General features: G+C 32.8%; 1 protein-coding gene across 3 annotated transcripts in view; it reads left to right on the plus strand.

Annotated features, from left to right (window-relative positions):
* The window catches only part of LOC118733761 (transcription factor mef2A-like), a 171,243-nt gene that overhangs the window by 85,812 nt on the left and 72,403 nt on the right, over window positions 1–13,028 (plus strand). The window lies entirely within an intron of this gene.

Consider the following 13,028-nt stretch of genomic DNA (forward strand, 5'->3'; position numbering starts at 1 on the left):
ATCAAAGAGAAATTAACAAGAAATGGCCTCATTCGCGTAATTGTATACCGCATTTCATGGCTGCCGCAACAGCTGCATGCTGATTGGCGATGCCATGCAGTTATTGCCACATTCTTCGTTGCTGTTGGCATACAAAATTACAGACAATTTAAGCAACAGTTATTTAATCATGTTTGTAATGTTAAAATCAATTATTTTGAAAGTTTTTCTTTCAGTTTATTTACATACGCTAATAGCAAGACTTGATTCTTCGGTTATTTCCCTGTAGCTTTGCCGCTAAATAAGTAATTTAAATGCAAATGCTTGATATGTAGTTGCATAAATTAATTAGGATTTTTTTTCGTTTTTATTTCTTCAATGTTTTGCTTTTTACCATTTTTTTTTTCTTTTAGTTTTACCGTTTTTGCGCAATAAAATTGTATATATTTCTAAAAAAAAAGAATGCAGGTATGTGCGCCTGCATGCATGTACCGCAGTTGATGAATGAATATCTATGTACATATGCACAAGTTTGGCTCAATGTTTACCACCGCGCACATTCTTCCAAGAGAAAGTTGGCGTTTTTCCATGGGTTTTTACTTAACTATGTAAAACAATTGTTGAGATTTTTGTTAATTTATTAGGAAAAATGTTTTAATTTTTTTTTGCCTGAAATGGGGGGAAGCTAGCAAAATTTATGGGGAATTCTGTGTGGGAAAACAAATGTGGAAAATTAATGAGAAAGTATGTACATACATACTTTTGGATGGCTGTGGGAAAGATTAATGATGACTTTTCAGTAATTTTGTGTAAATATTTATGTATCTACATGCTTATGTTGGTAGCGTGGCGATTATTATCAGAGTACTTAGGTTGATGTTTAAATTGAAACTGCTTGGCTTTTAAATCATAATGGTCAGTATTTTTTTCAAATAATTTTTTCCTAATTTTTTATCGATATAATTATCGGAATTGTTCTTCGCATGCGGATTCCATTATAGTTGTAGTTATTTCTACTAATTTGTGTATATATGTATACAGATGTATACATTGTTATCGTTATCGCCACTATCATCGTTATCGATATACATTTTTGGTTATCGTTTTCCTCATAATTATCGTATGCAGTTATCGATATTTTAGTCGGCACCCGTCTCCATTTTAATAGCGTGGGTCTTCTTGCTTTCAAAAGTTAGCCAAATACTCGAAAGCATCCTGGTAACGAACTTTATTCTATTTACAAACAAACAAAATATTTATTTACCACAATTCTGTATTGCTTGTATTGCTTTTCACCGCAAAGTATCTCGAACTTATGCTGTATAGCAGACTTAACGAGAAAATCCACACCGAAGATGATAGAAAGCAATCCGATATGACAGAAGAAACTGGGGCCTAACAAAACGGCGCAATTTGAGTGGCCCAAAATCAGCTGGTTTAAATTCGTTCTATACATTGTTTTTGCTCCGTATTGGCGCACATCAAAAGTACAGAGTTCGTCGATTTCTGCTGGTTGCGTCAATGCAAGCGTCGCCTATGTGACGTCTTCCATTCAAAAACATAGAGTTAACTCTAACGTTAGGTTTGGGTCGAGACCAAAATGCTTCGCCAATTGCTTCTGCACGAAAAAGTATGTTCTAACAGCCAATATGTCTGTTTAGCAATTGAATCGTAGCAATCATCACGGGACACCTACTCTTGGGAAACATGCATCAAGAATAAGATTTGTTTACAATAGAAATTACCGCCGTTGTCAGCCAAAAAAAAAAAAAAAAAAATACTAGGAGAATCTTCAAAGCTTCATAAGCAAATTAGGTAAATTCATCAGAGAATGCAGATAATTCGACCAAGCAATGTAGGACTAATTAGACACAACACTTCTGGGGCCAACTTTTTTCCTCTTCAGAAGACTTCCAATAATAATACACAGTTTTTATTTTTCCAATTTTTTTATAGTAACGTTGTTTTTTTTGGGGGGTTTTTGGATTACCTATAAAAAATACTTAGTATAAGAATTGTTAAAGGAAAAATATTGGGTATTATTACTGGTAGTCTCTTAAAGAGAAACAGAGTTTTCGGATCGAAAACTATTGATTTTTAACCGACTTCCTAAAAAGGAGGATGTTATGAGTTCATCGGAATATTTTTTGTATGTATGTTACCGCATAACTTTGGACCACGTCAACCGATCTCGATAATGTTTTTTTGCATCCGATATATAAATAGTATCTCAGAGGTGGAGCTATACTAATCTGATTTAGATCCGATCATTGGAACATGAAATATATATACATTTTTTTATTGAGAATTTAAGTCGGTTTTGTTTTTTGCTAAAAATTACTTGTTAAGAATTCTATACCCTTTCTACGAAACATTTTTGAAAAGCTTCAGGGACCTCGAATTATTTTTTAATTTCAAAATAATAAAAAAAAAACGGTGGTAAATATATTTTTTACAGTATAAAACAATTTTAGGTGGTGATAGCACTGAAATTCCGACATTACCCTTTCTTGGACCAACCTAATGCATATATGTACATATATTTATTCGAAAGGGAAAATTTAAAGAATTATTTATTGCTACATACATATAGTATATAATCGAAACTTTACGCAATCAAATTAGCATGTAAATTGCACTGCATGTGCGTAGTTGACATCGAGCGCAGAAAGCAGCAGATGTAAGCAAAAAAATATTCGAGATAAATTGCACTCTGAGATGTAATTGACGATGAGAAAAAGAGAACGAGTTCACTGCCCCGTGATGCAATCGAAACGCGTTTTTTATTGCTTAAGCAAGTAATTGCAAATTAACAAAACAGAAAAAAAAAACAATTAAAATTTGTTAGTTATGAAACTCACCTCATGAAATATTTATGTAATTTCGTATGACAGGGCGACGAACGATATGATGTGGCATTGACTTTTGAGGCATGGTGTAATATTCGTTTATGAATTTTTGCGTTTTCTTATCGCTTGCGCTGTTCTAAATAAAAAAAATGCCAACGAAAATATGTTTCTGTTTTAGCTATGGAAAAGGGAAATCTATTAGGTATATTAATTGAGTAATGAAAAAACCAAGGAAGTTATTAATTTAAGGTGGAAAAGTAAAACATATTTTATGAATTAAGTGACATGGTAAGTCTACTTGACATCTTACCACTTTTCGGGTAGCTTCAACACTCAGTAGGTATAGAACGTTTGTGGTTTCTCGGCGGAAAACTTGACCAAGTAATTTTCAGTGGCTCGGTCGGCCAATTTTTTACCATCAAGAGAGCTTTTCGGTGACCGAAAAAAATGGAAATCCGGCATTTCAAGGTGCAAGGAGTAAAACTTTCCCAGCCAAGTTTCGTAAATTTTTTCCGCGTCATCAAAGATATGTATACAACTGCTTTTCTGTTGGCCAACGGTCGAGCAGTGAACAGTAGAGGATCTAATTGTTCTTATCGCCACGTTGTAGCAGCCCATAATGGACAATTCCTTTCCAATCCCAACCAATATTCAAAATAGCCTTATTTGCCGTCAATTCAAGCTTCGAAGTAATAGTTTCCGTTGCTTATTCTCGTTTTATATCCATTTTTATCGCCCGCAATGATTCGCTTCTAAAATAGTTCGATTTGGTTGCGTTCCAGCAATGTTTCGAGGATGATAATTCCGTGCGTTAGTTCCTGTGGCACCCAATCATCGAACTTCTGTTTATAGCCTGTTCGTCTTAGATGTTTCCAAACTGGCATGCGGGTGATGTTTAGTGCTTTCACTTTACCCTGACAGCTTCCATATTGGTGTTGCTCATTCATTTGCATTATTTCATCGTCTTATGTAGTGTCTGGTCGACCAGAGCGAGGCGCCTCTTTGACATCAAAATTTCCGCTAAGATATATATAAAAAAATATATTATATTAGACTTTCCTGGAATAAAAAAACATACTTTGCAGAGGCTTGACAAACCGAATATGCGCATTCTTTCCAAAATACGAACTGATCAAACAGCATTCCCACCTTCGGTGATCGTCAGAAACTAGGTAAATATTTCGCTCAAAACTAATGTTGCCCTCAATTCCAAAAGTTATAGCTAGATGTTTGGTTTCGTTGAGCAGATGGAACAGCAAACCACTTGTGGGCAAAACACGTGGTTGTGATAAGCTTACATGTTATTCACATATTCCCTTCCTGATTTTAGGAGGATTAGACGGCGGAATACTTTTGGCAGCGATGTTTTAAGAGACTAACAGCTGAGTTCTTTATCACCCAACAAGCTGCTACGATATCTGCGTTGATCGTGAGTGTAGAACCGCCAGAATTCTCACTACAAATCGGCGTATAAATACTTCTCACCTAATGCACGCAATAATAATATTTTATCTGCTAGTTTTATTCTATTATAGCAATACAAACATAATGTTTTCCTACTCTTCCCTACCTATGAACCTCGTCCGTTGCCCTTATACTCACATTTGCCTCCTAAAACTTATACCAACGCACACTCAAAACAAATTGGCCTAATCACTTTTCATTTATTTATGTCAGCTGCCTATCCACTAAACAAACATAACATAAATATGCTAGTGAGTCTTGTGCTTCATATGGCCCCACTCATCGTAGCCACTACCTTCTCCCTCTCTCTCTCTCTCCCTCTCTCTCTCCTTACTATTATCCCCCACATACTATTGCTTGATTAGTTTTGACGTTTGCCATAATTTTCGTCAAATTTACGAGATGTGCAGACATAAATAAATGAATTTTGTTTTTTTGTAGAAAATATAGTTTATAAATAATTAGTTTATGTAAAAATAAGTACACTTTCAGTAGATAGAAATAGAAATTGAAAGAAATAGATGATTGACTCAGTGATGGGGCATTTTGGGTTGCTGCATTTGAAATTAAGTTACTCATACGACGCGTACGACGGAAGGTGTTTTGCGGCGCTGCTAATAGCTTCATTCATAACGACAACTAATCCAACGTAAATTTCACATATCACAAGACACAAACGTGCGAGCGTTTCATGTAAATTTTTTGCATACAAAAAAAATATTAAGGGAAATTTACATGCAAAGTTTGGGTTGCCCATTTGTCGTTGCTCACTTGTAACTTATGTAGCTTGTATGCTGTTTTTATTAATTTCTTTTATTTATTCATTTTGTTGTTGTTGTGATTTACGTTGCAGCTGGTGTTGTTGCTTTCATTTGCCTAAATTGCTGACGCTGATTTTGTTGACCATTGTTGAGCATTTGATTTAAAATTGAAACTGAAAATGGAAAGTGAAAATTGGAATGTGTTGAAAGAAATGTTGAAAAAATTGTGCTATTTTAAAAATATTTGGCAGTTTTATTTACATATTTGTTTTCTACTAAAAATACATGCACATGTATGTTTATGTGTGTATGTATGCATAAATTGGCCCCTTTTTTCAGTTAAAAAAATCATTTATTATTTAAGAATGTCTTTTCATATCGCCAAAAGCCTTACGTCGAATTATGTACATAGTTTAAATTTTGAGTAAACAACCAGATAAAAATATTCATGAATATTTTAGAAAATCAACATGCGCTCGAGAAAAGTGTGTGCTGCATTTTTGGCAGCGCTCGGATGGATAATTGCTTGTTGTGTGTGGTGAGTTAGAACGCGTCACGTGAGTGTGTCATAGGCAATTGGCATTTAAAAGGGAAAGAAAAATCGCAAAATATTTTTAAATGACGTGATTTTTTTTGATATATTTCACATACAAATGACAAACCACAAAGAGCTTTAGAAAATATGCGATGAAATTTCGGCGAGTTATTGGATTCAAACTCACTGGGTTTTGTGTGTTTATTTGGATCCGCTAGCTGGCGCTGGAGTTTAAACAATTTGATATTAACCTAAACTCACGGCCAGAAGTATTGGCACGGAAATTTTTCTCAAAATCCCATGGATTCAACAATTTTTATTGTAATTTGTGTTTGCTATTTTTTTATAAAAATATTGTCCATTCTACGACAAATAACATAAAGCTATAGTTTCTAAACTTTGTGGAAAACTTGGTAATATTCAATAGATTTTCAGGCAAATTTTTTATTTGATTGAAAACGAATCTTTTCTTCTAGTCTCACCTTCGATAATGATTGTGGAATAGGTTAGTAGTCGATTCGACAGGTAGGCCTATCTATAGCAAAACCTTCGTCATCCAATACATTTTCCCTTCGTTATGAATTCGAAAGCCAGCTCATTATCGAATTGAAATTCTAATTAGAGAGAGTGATGATCTTACATTTCCCTTCAAGAATGAGCTGGATTTCACTTTCTCTCTTGTTACTATGGTTTTAATTTTTTTTTTTTTTTAACCCATTTTGAGTGTATTTCCAATATTCTATTAGCGTTGGAAAACTGGTTATGGGTTCATTCTCAGTTGGATATGCATTTTGGATATCGAGGGTAATTTTGGAACTTTCGCCACAATGTTTATTGGGATTTTTTAGATTTTTTTTGAGTTGCAGTTCGAAGTCAGTTAAAGAATCGCGTTGATTTTTGATATTTTTTTTTTTTGAAGGTCTTTCGAATTTTTTCCGTACAAAGTATTTATTTTTGATTTTTTTTTGTATGGAAAAATATTCGCAAAAAAATTGCCAAAAATTCAACGGTAAGTTCTAGCTACATCAAACTTGCACTCAAGTTGTACTCAAATTTGATGTTCTATAAAAATGCTTAATAAAAAAAAATTAAATCTGATACAAATGTCGAAAATTTGCATTAAAATTTATTGCATTTTCCTGAGTATTGCAAAAAGTTAAGAAATCACATGTTGATATTTTGTGTTGTAGTATAAACCATATTTTTTATATAAATAAAAAAAATTATTTTTTATATAAATAAAAAATTTTATATATCGACACCTGAGTGGAAGAGAGAGAGAGCATTCAAAAAATTATAATTTGAGCTTGTTTTGCATTTTGAATTTCGGACTGCTGCTTGCGAATTATCTATTAGTTTTATCAAAAATATATACTCAGTCGAAATTTTTCTAGACTCCTTCATCACTTTAGTTATAAAATACCGTTATAGGCATTTCGCTTTCTTCTTTCGATCGACACAAAAAAGTCCATTTTTCACAATGTGAGGCATACATACATATAGTTATTGTTGTAGAATACTTACATATCTTAATACGAGTAAATGTATGTATTTTTGGATTTTTGTTTTTCAAGTTTATCTAATCAAGGCATAAATTTCAACATCTTTGTTTGTTTGTCTCTACTACATATGCGCTGAAAAAATATTCCGAATAATTTTTGGCATGTAATTTTTTAAGCGAATATGATGTATAAGTTTGTTTAAGAGCTTTTGGAATTGCAAATATTTATCTACATACACACATATACAGTGGTCGAAATAATTATAGCCGCATGACAAGTCTAAACATGTTATTTTTGTAGTTGTTTTAATTTTAGTTATTTTTTTTTTATAAAAATATAGTTGATTCTTTAACAAAACCCTTGTAAATCCAAGTTTAAAACTTTGTGCAATATTAAAAAAAATCAGCAAACTTTCGTAAAAATTTCTAACTTTTTTAATAAGATTTCGTAGAAAGATTCTGAGTATGCAGTTGTGTAGCCCATTGAATTCTAGTAGAACAAAGTACAAGTTTCAAATGGCTAAAAATTACGGCTGAATTAGAATTTTTTTGTCCAGGATGTTTCCCTTCTCTTCCATATAAAAATAAATTGTGTGTATTCGTTATATGGAAGTACTCTTCTTTCCAGTTCTTACATATTTGTTTATTACTGCACCACATACATATATCTCACAACTACTTCATTAGCTATGTATCCGCTAAATTTTGTTTTCCGCAGGCATTCATAAATCAAGTCAATTGCAAAGTAACCGTATAAAATACGAGCTCATACGAGTGTTGTATGCACATTTCTCATTTCATTTGTGCTCCGTACATGTATGTACATATGTATGTATGCAAGTAAATAAGTAATTGAAAATTTCCAATGCAAATTCTTTCTCATTGTCCATATGAATAGTTTATAATTGCAAATAAATGTCCAGATTTGCATAAACAAGCCTGCTGGCGCGCTATTTTAATGAATATTTATGGTGGCTGTGATATGGAAAGGTGCACATACAATATGTACAATGTGTGTTTACGTAGGTAGGATATAAAACATATGGAAATATGTTTGTTGTACTTATGAACGTTGTTATTTTTTATGAAGATCGCTCAATGGAAATGTGATGCAGCTGTCTAGCATACATATCACACGAATGTACATATCCATGCGATGCATTTGACTGCTTAATAATTCTGAGGAATAATTGATTGCCTATTTTAAAAGTGTATTAAAAACCACATCTTCTTCGGGTCTTACTGAAATAAGTGTAAAATTTCAAAATGTATAACTTTAACTTTAAATAGAGTTTGATCTTCAACCACTACATAAAATGTTTTTGCATTTATGATATGATTTAGTTTTTAAATAAAATGTTCTTTACTTACATAAAAAGTAATAACTTCACAAAACGGTTTGCCCGATAGGTGGCGAAGGAGTCGAGAAATTTGGAATATCCTTATTTATGGTCCATGTGTTTTATAAATATTTAGAAGAAATATTACTTAAATGGAAATAAATACTTTCACAAAACATCTAACCGTTAGGTGGTACGGGGTTGCATTTTCATTTTTTTATTTACCGCCAATGAAAGTGTGTATTTTTAATTATTAATCTTTTTAAATTACAAGTTCTTTTTTACTCAACACTTTCCTTGTTTTGTTTTTTAATTATGTATTTGTTCTATATTAAGTTCAATTAAAAATTTTCCCACCGCAGGCATTTTGAAAGTCTCTTTAGGTGCCAGTGAGCGTTAAAATTATTTTCCTGAAACAGTTGCTTCATCGTCGCAGTAGGTTCAGTAGCAAAACTTTCTTCTAGTTTCCGCCCTCATGATTTCAGAAGTATTATGCATTTTTACAGCCTGGCCTCTCAATTCCTTCTAAACAAGACCTCCTATCTATTCGAATTTATGTAAACGCCCGCAACTGCATATTTCTATTAGTTCTGAATTCATATCGACGACCCCTTTTTGCAAAATTATCGTATGTTACAAAAAACAAATTTTTCAGGAAAGTGCGTTTTGTATTTTTCTCTGCTTTGGCGAGCACCATCAATACTAAAATTTAGATTTGCTGAGTTAATTGAGAAATATAACTGAAGGCAGTTTTATTTAGAAATGTTTTCACATTCTTATTTCTTATTTCTTTATTTCATCAAAAGTGAATTTCGTAAAATATTTAACATACGATGCTTTTGCGCAAAGGGTCCAATATATACATATATATCTAAACAAATTTAAAAACTTTCTATATATAAAAACTTTTTGTACCACTTCGGGAAGATGTTTTTCACTGAATCCCCCGGAAATTTCGAATGTTGTTGTAGCAATTTTTTTCTGTCGTCAAGCTGACAATTTTTTTAAGTGCTATATACAATTTGCCGGCACTATTTTTTAATGGAAGGCCGGGCGTATGAGTGACGCCAGCTAATTATACCATTTAAATTTTATTTGTTTGCATTTTGTTGACAATTGAAATGCTTGCGATACGTTAACAAGTGGAAATGTAAATTAATGCGTAAGAGCGGCAAAAAAAAATTAAATAATATGTTAACGCTTACAGTTGCAAAAAAAAAAAATTAAAAAAAATGGGAACTAAATTAATTGCCTACTAGAACGCAAACATTTAAAAACTCTCATCATTCAAAATCTTACTGTTTGTTATTTTTTTTTTTTGCTCGTTTCATTTATTTTTCTACAATTAATTTATTTGTATGCCACAATTGACGCACCAACGGCATTGACGGACACGGCATGCGTTTAGTTACATGAGTGCCGTATTTTTCCGCCAAGCTTGCATCTACTTCCTATTTTTTATACATGCACACACACATGTATACAACGCAAAATACAAACTTCATAAGTAAATTCATTAAAAGTATATGTGTGTATTGTCAGGCGTCAGATTCCGGTCATCGCATGGGACTTCACTGCGTCGTATGCTGATGACGCGTTTCCATGTCGTGGATTGCCTATCAATATTGCTGGTGTAAATTATGCACATCATTTATTTAAGCATTATTTTGTTTTTTTTTGAGTACTTAATAATAAGTACATACACAAAAACATAATATTTATGTACACGCATACATGCATACATACATACATACATGGGCTTGTTTGTAAGCACGATTCAAAAGCGCAATTGATAACGTTTTCTAAAAGGTGAATATTCATTACGCAGTGCATGAAATTGGCTGATTAAATGCGCCAACACACACATAGACACTAAAATAAAGGCATATGCTGTCATATACTTGGTTGAAAATAATCAGTCATAAAAATACAATAAAAAAAATAAATGTTTGTTTTGTTTATATATACATGTGGAGCTATGTATGTAGTACAGGTACATTGCCCACGCTCGAGTGGGTGAGTTGATATCTTCATAGGAAATAAATGTGCATACCTACTTAATAATGACCTATTGCAATGAAAATGGTCGATGATGGTGATTGATTGGTGGCAATGAAAAATTTATTAATTAGTTTTATTTCTGTGGAATATTAAAAGAACTACATACATGCGCTTTGGTTTGGTTACGATGGAGTTCTAAGCTTAACTGAATAAAACAAATTGCTAGAACATTTGTGTACATATTGTGTGTTCCAGACGGGATCAATTATTCAAGGTTTTCTCATTTGTGGCGTCAATAAGGTATATATTGATTTTTTCTGTGTGCGTAAAATTGACTGTTGCGCGGTGTAAGCACGAGCGGAGTCCTCTTGGAATGTTCATTTCTGTTTACCAAATTGTTCTGGACTCAAGGAAGTACCATAGCATCAATTTTTCTGCGCCAATAATCAGCCCTATTTGTCCGAGGTGTTTTGTTGGATGGTTAAAACTAGCTCAAATCAGCTGCTGCACTTTTGCAATCAAAAGCTCTTGTTTTGCAATTTGAAAAAAAGCTTTACGACCAAAGCATAAAAAATACATGACTTGAATATGAAGAATTTCTCTTTTGAGCTCAGTGGTATGCTATACATTTCGAGTAAAGGGTGGTAGAAATCTTTAGCTACTCTCTTCTTGAAAAAATGTTCAAGGGTTCTAATGATATATGGTAACCTCTGCAGTATAAATAAATGTTCATATTTTTTCATCGTTATGCTATTCAAGGGAGAAAGCCTGATTTTAAAATGATGATGCGAGAACTGAAAAATTTAAGTACTGGTGAAATATTTAACTGCTTGGAGGTTTTATCTATCTGGAGGTGGACAAATATGAGAAGATTTTGGGGTTCCATGGCTGTGAAACGAAAGCTGGGATGCTCACGAACACAATGGAAGGACCTGCCTGCATTAGGGTTGAACAACTGACCCGAACCCGCAAAGGAGAGAGGCAATTGGCGAATTTTTTTTATCTCGGCCAAAACCGAAAAACGATTGACTTGCCAAATTAAAAGTAGAAAATCAATTTCTCTTTAAACCAGTTTTTTACTGGGTTCATACAATCGAAAGCCATAAATCAAAGTGTGCTAGTGTTTGCACTTGTGCGGCCACTCAGTGGGTGGTAATCTTCAAATCAATATCATATAAACGCTTACAAATGTATGCACTTGGTACGTTTGTAGGTATGTATGCGATGTGTAGTTGCAAACAAGTAAATAAACAAAGCAGTTAAAGTCATATCACACAAAAAGTACGTGGCCTTATGTATGTACGTTTGCATAACTATGTACCTTCCTTAAGCTAATTTTTATATTACCTATTTTTACCCGTTTGACGTCATTCAATTTTCCTGACTATTTCCATACTAAATGTATCGTCTGATATACATACATACATACATATAACTTTCATAAAATTAATATTGCCCACAGATTATTACTTTCCTTTATACATAAATAATAGAAAAAAGTGGTTCGTTTTTAAGCCTACGACGCAATTATTTTTTAACTAAAAATAAATTTAAGCAAATAAACATAAGTATTAGTTCTAATCAAAATTTAAGATATGCTTTACGTGTATCAAGCACAGGCATCTAATGCGACATACTTTATTGTAACGGCGGACATAAATTCTTACAACCAGTTTGCCATTTCTACTAGGAAAATTTTTGGGAAACAGTAAACCACTTCCTCTATGACAAGTTATCAGATAAGCTGATAAGAAAAGCATTAGTATACATATGTATGCACATATGTAAGGTTATCTACATATGTTGTCAAGTAGGTGTGATATTGTTAAACAATGCTTGTTTTTAATATTTATTTTCACTATCTGTACATTACCTGATATCTGCCTTCTTCTGTTTGCCCAGTGTGTGCACAGTGAAGCTTAATTTAAATATATTAGATATTTGGGAAACTGAACTCACTGTTTTTAGATGCATATTTAACAGTTAAGCTCAGCTACAAAATGAGTTGACTTTTCAGAACCTGACCAGTTCTATGATACATGCATAACTACAGAGTAGTAGCAATAGTGGTAAAATATTTCTTTATATAGTTTGTATTAGGGCGTAGAAACTTACAAATAGTGTACTATACCCCGAAAAAGGTTAAGTTATAATTACCAAGTTTTGCTGTGGAGGAACCAAATAGCCTAGTTGGATATGACGAAATAAATATTTACATAGTTGGCGAATGTCTGCAATTTACGTAAATACATGGCGTATGAGTTATCCAGACGAGATGAGAATGTTACTCATACGCCATGTATGTACGTTCGATTTGAACTTTTACGTGATAAATGGTAAATCCAATATGGATCCACCATTTTGAGTTACAAAATCTGATTTCAGATTCATAAAGTCGCTGACCTTAAGATCCCCAAATTTTAGGGTTTCAAGCGAATCCAATCGAAATAAGTTTAAATAAGAATCAGTGTTTCCAAATTTTTTGATTTCAACAAACTGTAAGTTTCCACAAAACACTGTACTTTCAAACAAAAAACGAGGAAAGTTCTAAAAAAAATAAAAAATTTTAATTTCCTTAAATATAAATAACAAAAAAAC

Source organism: Rhagoletis pomonella, unplaced genomic scaffold, assembly GCF_013731165.1.
Source record: "Rhagoletis pomonella isolate Grant_MI unplaced genomic scaffold, Rhpom_1.0 Rhpom_scaffold_00002, whole genome shotgun sequence".
In the NCBI taxonomy this organism is placed as follows: Eukaryota; Metazoa; Arthropoda; class Insecta; order Diptera; family Tephritidae; genus Rhagoletis; species Rhagoletis pomonella.